Source organism: Oryx dammah, unplaced genomic scaffold (genome assembly GCF_014754425.2).
Source record: "Oryx dammah isolate SB20612 unplaced genomic scaffold, SCBI_Odam_1.1 HiC_scaffold_23, whole genome shotgun sequence".
NCBI classification, from domain to species: Eukaryota; Metazoa; Chordata; class Mammalia; order Artiodactyla; family Bovidae; genus Oryx; species Oryx dammah.
The window spans coordinates 100,826,909-100,839,288 of NW_024070207.1; positions in this window are offsets into that span (position 1 = coordinate 100,826,909).

Below are 12,380 nucleotides of genomic sequence, written 5' to 3' on the forward strand. Positions count from 1 at the left end.
AAATAATAATAATAATAAAGGAATGTGAAAAAATTAACGACATTTTTAGCTCAGTGTATTCATTAAAGGTACTATATACCTATTCTACCCTTTCGGAGAGGCAGTGGCACCCCACTCCAGTACTCTTGCCTGGAAAATCTCATGGATGGAGGAGCCTGGTGGGCTGCCATCTCTGGGGTTGCACAGAGTCAGACACGACTGAAGCGACTTAGCAGCAGCAGCAGCATTCTACCCTTTAGAATCAGGGGAAAAGATAGTTATTGAAAGTAAAAGATATAACTGAAACATTTTTTCCTTTTAGAAAGTGTTTGATAAGAAAAAAGGAACAAATGTGGCATGATCTGCAGGTTAGTGACTGAAGTAATGTATGAAGAATTCAAGAAATCCAGGTGATGTTATCAATGCTGTCATCATTTTGTGAATTACAGGAATTGGTAGATCCCTAAATGACTTGCATCTCTGATCAGAACACTCCCATTGTCTACCAAATTCTTGTTTGTCTGTGCTTCCAGAATGCAAGCTATATTTAACATGAAGCTTAGTGAGACAAATATTAGGAAGGTGCCTTGTGTACATACAAAACATGTACAAGTGTTGTTAAACTGCTGTTACTCTGTTTTTGGTATGGTTTGTCTTAGAATATTCAGAGTCAGTGGTGTTAATTGTAAAGTAAATGTTACTTGCTTGGCAGATGGTAGCTTTACTCATTCATGCTTTTAAAAATTTATATTGGTTACTCAGAATCTATTCTGTACTAATGATTTCCAAGGATTATACAGGTTAGAGATCAATAGCAGAGCTGTAGAGGTAAGATAGCCTGGCTTCATATGCGAGCTTGGTCATTTTTTTCTGCTATGTGATCTTAAATAAGTGGCTCAGCAGTAAAGAACCTGCCTGCCAGTGCAGAGACATGAGTTCAATCCCTGGGTTGGAAAGATCCCCTGAAGGAAATGGCAACCCACTCCAGTGTTCTTGCCTGGAGAATCCCATAAACATAGGAGCCTGGCAGGCTACAGTCCATAGGATCACAAAGAGTTGGACACAACTGAGGTGAATTACCGTGCATGCACCCTTAAACAATCCTCTGCAATCTTTAGTTTTCTTTATGTATTTATCAGCTATTACAACAATAATGCTACTGAGTCATAACCAGTCATCTCAGTGGTTGACAGAACCAAACATTGTTATCTCATTCATTGGTTTGTGTGAAGTGTAGACTATGTCTAAGCTGAACTTGGTTGCACTTGACACCAGACTGAGAGTGTGCTCATCTCTGTTCCCCAGGACACCTCTTTCTGAAAACAGGAGCTATTTGGGCAGTGCTCATCCGAAAGCAAATGCTGTGACTCCTCATTGAGGGTTGTCTTGTTTATTCTGCCTACCACGGTAGTAATGAGATTATAGTTTCCCAGATTTGGCAGTGTCAAAACAGGAAGTAGGGTACAGAGTGGATGCTTATTTTTCTTTCAGAGAGTTGTATGTGCCTCTATAAAATTTGAAGAGGTGCAAAATGATCCTTTTCTAACCTAGAAAATATATAAGCATGATCAGTGTGTTCTAGTTGAAGCAAGAAAACCAGAGGGGTTGCTTAAGGGTATAAAGTAGAGAGAGTACCGTAAAAATCATCGTCAGCAAAGATCTTGGTGTTTAGAGCACTGGGAATAAAGTAACCAGAGACAGACTTTGTTCTGGGTAGGGCTTGTTTAATTTTTTTTCAACAGTGTTTAGGTAGACAACTCTGAAACAGAACTTCAAGCCAGGATATGATCTCCTTGTCTACGGCCTCTATCACTAAACCATACCCCACTCTCTCCTGTCTCTGTTGGTCTTCAAAGACCTACTCTGAATGCTTGTTGCACTTCTGAAAATAGGTAGCTTTACCCTACATCTGCACTATTGGAAAATTTGGGAAAGTTATTGACTAGGACTTAAGTAATTGGCCCTCTATGCCAATATTATTATTTTTTTTGCTGTGTTCCAATAAAATTTTATTTATAAGAACTGATATCAGGTGAGATTGTCCAACAGCTATAGTTTTTAGACCTTTGCTTTAAAGAAACATACTGACATATATCATATTTTCAGATGTACAACGAAATGATTTGACATTTGTATATATTGTGAAGTAATCATTACAGTAAGTCTAGGTAATATCCATCACCATGCTTACATTTTGTGTGTGTGTATGTGTGTGCATGATAAAAACAGCTTCCCACATGGTGCTAGTGGTAAAGAATATGCCTGCCAATGCAGGAGATGCAAGTGACGCAGGTTCAATCCCTGGGTTGGGAAGATCCCCTGGAGTGGGAAGTGGCAACCCATTCCAGTATTCTTGCCTGGGAAATTACGTGAACAGAGGAGCCTGGCGGGCTACTGTCCATGGGACCTCAAAGAGTGAGACGTGACTGAGTACTACTCTCTTAGCATCTTTCAAATATACAATATGATATTATTAACTATGGTCACCATGCTGTACATTACGTCCCATGGTTTACTTACTTTTTAACTAGAAGTTTGTACTTTTTTGACCACACTATCCTTTTTAGTCACGCCCCATCTACCACCCCCTACCTCTGGCAACCACCAATCTATACTCTATGTGAGCTTGCTAGGATGTGTGTGTTTGTAGATTCACATATAAGGAAGATCGTATAGTATTTTTCTTTCTGCCACTTACTTCACTTACCATAAATCCTCAAGTTCCATCCATGTTGTTGCAAATGACAAGATATCCTGGTTTTATGGCTAAATAATACTCCATTTATGTATACACCATATTTCCTTTATCCATTTACCAGTGGACACTTAAGTTGTTTCCATGTCTTAGCTATTGTAAATAATGCTGCTATAAACATGGGGGTGAAGATATGTTTTACATTAGTGTTTTAATTTTGAGGGGCTAAATGCCTGGAAGTGGGATTGCTGGATCATATGTTAGTTGTATATATTTTAAAAAATTTTTTGAGGAACCTCTCTACTTGTTTCCATAGTGGCTACACCAATTTAAATATCTACCAACAGTGCACAAGGGTTCCCGTTACTCAACCCTTTACTTGGTGAGAACCTTTACTCACCAACACTTGTTATTTCTTGTAGTTTTGATAATAGCCTTTCTAATAGATATAAGGTGATACCACATTGTAGTTTTGATTTGCAATTCCTTGATTACGATATTGAGCACCTTTTCATGTACTTATTCAGCAACTGTATGTCTTCTTTGGAAAATTACTTCCAATCCTCTATACATTTTCACTCAAATTGTTTCCTCACTCTAGAGCTTTATGAGTTCTTTATTTTGAATAGTAACCGCTTATCAGAAGTTATAACCATATTAAAACATCTTATATGGCTGAACCATATAAGATATCACATAGTCAAAACAGTTATTAAAAATTGCCAATTTTACAATATTCAGCTATACATTTCCACATAACTTTGAGAGTTTTGAATTTATTATTCCTCTATCAATGGGTATAGTTCTGAGTCACTGAATTACCATAGAGAGTCCCAGACCTGTTTCATTGAAGTCAGAAATATTTTCTCTGCATTTAGAAGTTATGAGAAAGATTGATGGCCTGTTGGAATACTTTAGTGTGAATTTGATTATTAGGGAAAAATAGGACATACTGGAAGTGTGTATGGCACATTTAGATATGTGTATATGGAAGAAGACACAAGTTTTATACATGTATATAGATGTATGTGTGGGCATTTAAATTTATTTTTAATCAAATGGTTTTTGTAAAGTGTTTCCAGTGAGTGTTCATAACAGTCATCCTGGAGCAAAGATACGTTTATAAAGAATGTATGACAGAATATTTAATAATACGTTCTCCTCTTGAAAAGAAGCCTATAGATGTGAATGAAGAAAATTTAGTTTCTTCATTATAAAGTGAGTTTTACAGAATGAGTTTATAATCAATAGAAGAAATGCTTTCTTGAAAGATTTAGTGTTGACTGCCAGGAAAGATTAAAGCAGATTATGTTAAATTCTTAAAAATAAAATCAGGAAGAACTAGTTACTTTCAATATTTTCAGATTTGTGCCCATAGATAATGGCATGGGTTATTAAACAAGTTTGATGCAGTCTATTGATTAGAAGTAGGTAAAAAATAATTTGTAAAAGGTTGACTCACTGGAAAAGACTCTGATGCTGGGAGGGATTGGGGGCAGGAGGAGAAGGGGACAACAGAGGATGAGATGGCCGGATGACATCACCAACTTGATGGATGTGAGTTTGAGTGAACTCCGAGAGTTGGTGATGGACAGGGAGGCCTGGTGTGCTGAAATTCATGGGGTCACAAAGGGTCAGACATGACTGAGTGACTGAACTGAACTGATAGATAAATAAGCAAACCAGCATGAACTTTAAACTTTTTGAAGCAAAAAACCTCAGGGTCCTAGTGTGTTCTTTTTTGGCCTTTCAGGATTAAAAGGGTTGTCCCTAAATTACATTAAGAAAATTTGGAAACTTAAACACATCCTTCAGTATGTTATTTCAGTTGTACTTGGGTTTTCTTTTCCTTTTTGTAATAGTAGTATGTATCTTTTTTGTAATAACATTAAAACTTATAGATGGCAAAAGAGTTGGATGACTCTGATAGTACAGTTCCAACATTCTGTGCATGAATGTGTAAAATATTTCTATAATTTTTATTTTATCAAAACTTAGGGTCTAGAACTTGAAAATAGAATGTTATATATAAACACTACTTTAATTTTCGTGGATTCCTTAGGCCTCTAACCTAATTGATATATTTTTCTTGATTTTAAGCTGTTCACATATTATTTTCATTTTTCTTTCAACTGTTTCTATTCTAAGCTTTCTTAATGTGTAACTGTTTTTATCTTCTTAGATTAAATGTTGTAAAGTTTAAGTAAGTCATGTTGCTATAAGGAATGTGAATGAAAATTTTGAATTTCTTGGGGTTTTATAGCCATGTCTTACTCTTGGTAAGGTCATATTTATCATCTGCATTTTCCTCCTCTATTTTTAAATCCTTAAAAATAATTTAATCCTTAAAATAAAGGATTTTTATTTTAAAAATCCTTTAAATTTAAAAATCCTTTAAATTTAAAAATCCTTTAAATTTAAAAATCCTTTATTTTATCTTAAAATCCTTTAAGGATTTTTATCTTAAAATCCTTTAAATTTAAAAATCCTTTAAAAATTAATCCTTAAAATTTTAATCCTCTATTTTAAATCCCTAGTATTCACACATCTCAAAAGAGAAATTGCCTGAGTGTCTAATATGTGATGAATTCTATAGCTCATCATCTAGCCCTTAATTATTTACTAATAACATTATTTTGCAGTTGATTCATGTTCTCCAGTATCTTATCACAGGGAGATTTTAGGTACTTAAAGGTATGGGCCAGATCCTGTCTCTCTTCTTAAATGTCCTAACTATACTAACTAATCTCTGTGCTACCCATTTTTACTTGAGTGATACCATTTAGTCTTCACCATCGGTTTGTACAGATGAGGAAACTGGGTTAGTAGCAGAGATAGTATTAAAATTAAGATTTGTTTGCTTTTGATTCGTACCTCCATAGACGCAGTGATGGTGAATTGTCCTACCTACTTTCACCAACTTTCCCAGGCACTGAGGCTTGCCAGAGTAGGTTAACATATTACAGTCGAGTTTTGGAAGTAAAATTAGGGTAATCCCATCATCCATCATACTTATAGCTTTGCATCCTTAAATAATGACATGGGTAAACAAATTTGGGGCTTCCATGGTAGCTCAGCTAGTAAAGAATCGGCCTACAATGCAAGAGACCCCAGTTTGATTCCTGGGTTGGGAAGATCCCCTGGGGAAGGGATAGGCTATGTGCTCCAGTATTCTTGGGCTTCCCTGGTACCTCAGTTAATAAAGAATCTGCCTGCAATGTGGGAGACCTTGGTTCAATCCCTGGGTTGGGAAGATCCCCTAGAGGAGGGTATAGCAACCCATTCCAGTATTCTTGCCTGGAGAATCTCCAAGAATGGAAGAGCCTGGTGGGCTGAGGTCCATGGGGTCACAAAGGGTCAGACACAAATGAGAGACTAAGCACAACACAGCACAAACAAGCTTAAGGTGGTCAACCAATGCATAATAGTTAGAAAGAAACATTTCCCATAGTCATAGCCAAATAGACAAACAAGCATGAATCATAATACCTTTGAGTGTAACTGCACCCAAGTGTGGTTCTGAGATTAGAAACCCGAACTGGTTTTTGAAGTAAAGATGCTAAGGCACATCCTGCAATAAATAATTTCTAGGTGTCTAGTTGGACAGTAGAATCATTTCCAGAATGGACAATAAGACGTGTTGGGAAAGGAATCCAGATAGATCTTTATAAAAGAGTAGAAGGGGATCATCCTTTCAGACAGGTAAAGCATGATGATGGGAATTTAGGAATCTGCTAGTAGTTCAGTTCAGTCGCTCAGTCGTGTCTGACTCTCTGTGACCCCATGAACCGCAGCACGCCAGGCCTCCCTGTCCATCACCAACTCCCGGAGTCCCCCCAAACCCATGTCCATTGAGCTGGTGATGCCATCCAACCATCTCATCTTCTGTTGTCCCCTTCTCCTCCTGCCCTCAATCTTTCCCAGCATCAGAGTCTTTTCCAAGGAGTCAGCTCTTCGCATCAGGTGGCCAAAGTATTGGAGTTTCAGCTTCAACATCAGTCCTTCCAATGAACACCCAGGACTGATCTCCCTTAGGATGAATTGTTTGGATCTCCTTGCATTCCAAGGGACTCTCAAGAGTCTTCTTCAACACAACAGTTTAAAAACATCAATTCTTGGATGCTCAGCTTTCTTTATAGTCCAACTCATATCCATACATGACAACTGGAAAAACCATAGCCTTGACTAGACAGACCTTTAGTGACAAAGTAACGTCTCTGCTTTTTAATATTCTGTTTATATTGGTCACAACTTTCCTTCCAAGGAGTAAGCGTCTTTTAATTTCATGGCTGCAGTCACCATCTGCAGTGATTTTGGAGTCCCCCAAAATAAAGAGAGCCACCGTTCCCACTGTTTCCCCATTTATTTCCCATGAAGTGATGGGACCACATGCCATGATCTTCGTTTTCTGAATGTTGAGCTTTAAGCCAACTTTTTCACTCTCCTCTTTCACTTTCATCAAGAGGCTTTTTAGTTCTTCACTTTCTGCCATAAGGGTGGTGTCATCCACATATATGAGGTTATTGATATTCTCCTGGCAATCTTGATTCCAGCTTGTGCTTCTTCCAGTCCAGTGTTTCTCATGATATACTCTGCATATAGGTTAAATAAGCAGGGTGACAATATACAGCCTTGACGAATTCCTTTTCCTATTTGAAACCAGTCTGATGTTCCATGTCTAGTTCTCACTGTTGCTTCCTGACCTGCATACAGGTTTCTCAAGAGGCAGGTCAGGTGGTCTGGTATTCCCATCTCTTGGAGAATTTTCCACAGTTTATTGAGGTCCACACAGTCAAAGGCTTTGGCATAGTCAATAAAGCAGAAATAGATGTTTTTCTGGAACTCTCACTTTTTCAATGATCCAGTGTATGTTGGCAATTTGATCTTTGGTTCCTCTGCCTTTTCTAAAAGCAGCTGAACATCTGGAAGTTCACGGTTCACGTATTGCTGAAGCCTGGGTTGGAGAATTTTAAGCATCACTTTACTAGCATGTGAGATGAGGTGCAATTGTGCAGTAGTTTGAGCATTATTTGGCATTGCCCTTCTTTGGGATTGGAATGAAAACTAACCTTTTCCAGTCCTGTGGCCACTGCTGAGTTTTCCAAATTTGCTGGCATATTGAGTGCAGCACTTTCACAGCATCATCTTTCAGGATTTGAAATAGCTCAACTGGAATGCCATCACCTCCACTAGCTTTGTTCATAGTGATGCTTTCTAAGGCCCACTTGACTTCACATACTAGGATGTCTGGCTCTAGGTGAGTGATCACACCATTGTGATTATCTTGGTCATGAAGATCTTTTTTATACAGTTCTGTATTCTTGCCACCTCTTCTTAATATCTTCTGCTTCTGTTATGTCCCTACCATTTCTGTCCTTTATTGAGCCCATCTTTGTTGAAATGTTCCCTTGGTATTTCTAATTTTCTTGAAGAGATATCTGATCTTTCCCATTCTGTTGTTTTCCTCTATTTCTTTGCATTGATCTCTGAGGAAGGCTTTCTTATCTCTCCTTGCTGTTCTTTGAAACTTTGCATTCAAATAGGTATATCTTTCCTTTTCTCCTTTGTTTTTTGCTTCCCTTCTGTTCACAGCTATTTGTAAGGCCTCCTGACACAGTCATTTTGCTTTTTTGCATTTCTTTTTCTTGGAGATGGTCTTGATCCCTGTCTCCTGTACACTGTCACGAACCTCTGTCCATAGTTCTTCAGGCACTCTATAAGATCTAGTCCCTTAAATCAGTGACTGGATATCAAAACATCAGACTAAGTCATCGTATTCAAATAGCTGTTTAAGGAGAAGTTCCAAGGCAAGCGCACGGGTTTATGTAAAGTAGAGTATCAGGCAACTTGAAAACTACAGAGGAATGAATGAGTCAAGTGTTCTCTTACACACGTCAAAATTCCAGGCAAAGACTTTGTTTCCTGCACCACTGTTGCCCATTCCTCTACCATATACTGGATCATGTCTGAATTTCCAATGTATTATGTCTCTGACATGATTTTGATGTATGCATGCTGTGATGAGAGATACTAACGTTAATATTTACAAAGGTTCTCGGAGAAATCATTATTTTCCCTTTTTAGATAAAGAGATGGGCACTCAGATATTATCCAATGCCTCAACGTTAGTCTCAAAAATGAGATAACTTCCATTTTTCTATTTCTCAAACACTATAGCCATTCTACTTTTTAAAAACATTTTATGTCTGACATTATTTAATGTGAAGTGTCTTTGCACATGTCATTTATAATCATATCTACGTTGCATTTAGATGATGCTGTATCTCGCATGAGTTTTATGTTGAGAAACCTGCCTTTAGTTTCAAGGGATGTTTTATGCCTTTATCCTCATACTTGGTGAAGTACCTTATATGAGACCACATGTTTCTTACTGTCTGAAATTAAAATCGGCACATGTGCTATTCTCTTAAAGTCTTCAGTTTCATGGAGGTGAACATTATGAGTAATATGTACTTTATTGCAAGTTTTCTATTCAGGATTGTACACAGTAACTTTGGACACAAATGATTTACTTTTGAACGTAAATTATTTTGACCTTACAAAATTAAAATGCACTGCTATCTATGTGGAAAGTGATGCTTAAAGATGTGTTCTTTCAGATTGCAGGCAACATATTCTTTTTGATTCTGACTCTAGCACTTTAGTTTCTAAAGAATATGTTACTATATTTTTAGGGCCTATGCTTAGACAATATTAAGAAACCATTGCCTCTTGTAGGGGCTTCCCTGGTGGCTCTGTGGTAAAGAATCCTCCTGCCAATGCAGGAGATGCGGGTTTGATCCCTGGGTCAGGAAGATCCCCTGGAGGAGGACAGGGCAACCCCCTCCAGTATTCGTGCCTGGAAAATCCCAGGGACAGAGGAGCCTGGCGGGCTACACTCCATGTGGTTGTGAAGAGTAAGACGCAACTGAGCACACATGCCTTATTATAGTTTAAATTTTTTTCAGTACTTTAAAAGCAAGAAATAGTCTAAAGTTATCACTATATATAATTAATTATAATAGTGGTTCAGACAATACTTTGAAAGCTGTGTGAACAGCAATATAGTATAATCTTAAAGTTAAGCTCAAAATAAAGTATGTAGCTAATGACATATATTCTTGTAAGGTTACAGTGAATTGGGGTGTGGGATTTGGTATGCAACATGAAAAGCTGCAATGATGGGTAACCTAGTAATTTTCTGTGTACTGTAAGGGTGGATTTTCACTAAACAGGTGATAGATATGTGTGGTTTTCAATTAAAGTGTTCTCTTCCACAGTTTTGTAAGGTAAAATGGTATATGTTTTCATAAGGGCATACAACAATTTAAACAGCTGGGTTTTTATAATAAGGGGTGGGCAATATTTATCTTATCCAGGAAGTAGCCAGCAAAGTTTCTACTGAGCTATAATTTAAGAAGACGATGTAGAGTTTCCTATACTCTCTTTACTTCATCATTTCTGCCTTGCTCCTAGCCTATGACTGGGAAGTGTAGAGGATGTATTGTATTTTTTAAAAGCGTGGCTAATCCCCAGAGTTTAAAAACTATTGTGAAGTAAGTTAGACAGAGAAAAATAAATGTCATATCACTTATATATGGAATATTAAAAAATGGTACAAATGAATTTACTTATAAAACAGAGATAGTTACATTTAGAAAGCAAACTTGTGTTTACTAAGGTGGGGATAAGGAGCAGCGGATAAATTGGAAGATTTGAATTGACATATACACAATACTATATGTAAATAGATAACTGATAAGGACTTACTGTATAGCACAGGGAACTCTGGTCAAAACCCTGTAGTGAGGTATATGGGAATAGAATCTAATGAAGAATGGATATATCTATATGTATAACTGATTCACTTTGCTATACAGCAGAAAGTAACACAATATTGTAAATCAACTGCAGTCCAATAAAAAGTGATTTAAAAAGACTGCTGACCCACAGGACCATTTCGCCCTGGGCCCCACATGTTTGTGGTGGAAACCTGCATTTATTAAGTAACAGCTTTTGTATCTGCTTACCAATAATGCAGATATACAATGCAAAGTATATTAAGCTATGTATGTAGCACTTTAGTTATTAAAATGCTTAAATATGCTTAAATTAACAAATGATATACTTTAACTTTCTCTTAGTAATACTCATAAAAATTCATGATGTTATAAAAGTATATGAGGCCACAGTGAGCCCAAAATTGAAAACTAAGGTGGTGCAGCGGTAAAGAATCTGTTTGTGATACAGGTGACCCAGATTCGATCTCTGGGTGGGAAGATCCCCTGGAGAAGGGAATGGCAACCCACTCCAGTATTCTTGCCTGGGAAATCCCATGGACAGACAGTCCATGAGGTTGCAAAGAGTCAGTCAGACACGACTGAGTGACTAACACACACACAAGCACACTGAAGGTTCTCCTTTAGATAGTGTACTGTATATACATGGTAAATGGAAGGTTGTTGACCATTTTAGTTTTCGTTTTTTCCTTAAGATTAGGGAATACTGGGGCCACAGAGCTGAGTTAATTCAGATGGAAAATATTTCAAATGTAGAATAGGTTCGTTTGTAGTTAGTATACAGCTCATCAGTTCAGTTCAGTCACTCAGTTGTGTCTGACTCTTTGTGACCCCATAGACTGCAGCACACCAGGCTTCCCTGTCCATCACCAACTCCTGGAGCTTACTCAAACTCATGTCCATTGAGTTGGTGATGCTATCCAACCATCTAATCCTCTGTAATCCCCTTCTCCTGCCTTGAATCTTTCCCAGCAATCAGGGTCTTTTCCAGTGAGTCAGTTCTTCACATCAGGTGGCCAAACTATTGGAGTTTCAGCTTCAGCATCAGTCCTTCCAGTGAATATTCAGGACTGATTTCCTTTAGGATGGACTGGTTTGATCTTGCACTCCAAGAGACTCTCAAGAGTCTTCTCCAACACCACAGTTCAAAAGCATCAATTCTTCAGTGCTCAGCCTTCTGTATAGTCCAACTCTCACATCCATACATAACTACTGGAAAAACCGTAGCTTTGACTAGATGGACCTTTGTTGGCAAAGTAATGTCACTGCTTTTATATTTGCTGTCTAGGTTCGTCATGCCTTTTCTTCCAAGGAGCACACGTCTTTTAATTTCATGGCTGCAGTCACCATTTGCAGTGATTTTGGAGCCCCCCAAAATAGTCTGTCACTGTTTCCACTGTTTCCCCATCTATTTGCCATGAAGCGATGGGACCGTATGCCATGATCTTAGTTTTCTGAATGTTGAGTTTAAGCCAACTTTTTCACTCTCCTCTTTCACTTTGATCAAGAGGCTCTTTAGTTCTTCTTCGCTTTCTGCCATAAAGGTGGTATCATCTGCATACCTGAGGTTATTGACATTTCTCCTGGCCGCTTGTGCTTCATCTTGCCCGCCATTTCTCATGATAAGCAGTATATCAAAATTCAAGTCTGCTATTATTATTTTGTGCTGCTTCTACTTGCAATAAAGAAGCCTAAAACATGGAGCATAGAGCTAAAACACTGGAATTTTACATGGGACAAAAATATTTCTTAAAAGGTACCTCCCACAAATCCACTTAGCTCATATTTCAATTTAGAACAAAATGGTAAGAGCAGCAAAACCTAAGGGGGGCGCCAAACTGACAGTGAAGTGATTAAGACAGTTATATATGCTCCTGTTAACCATCTCTTCAGGATTCTAGTTTTGT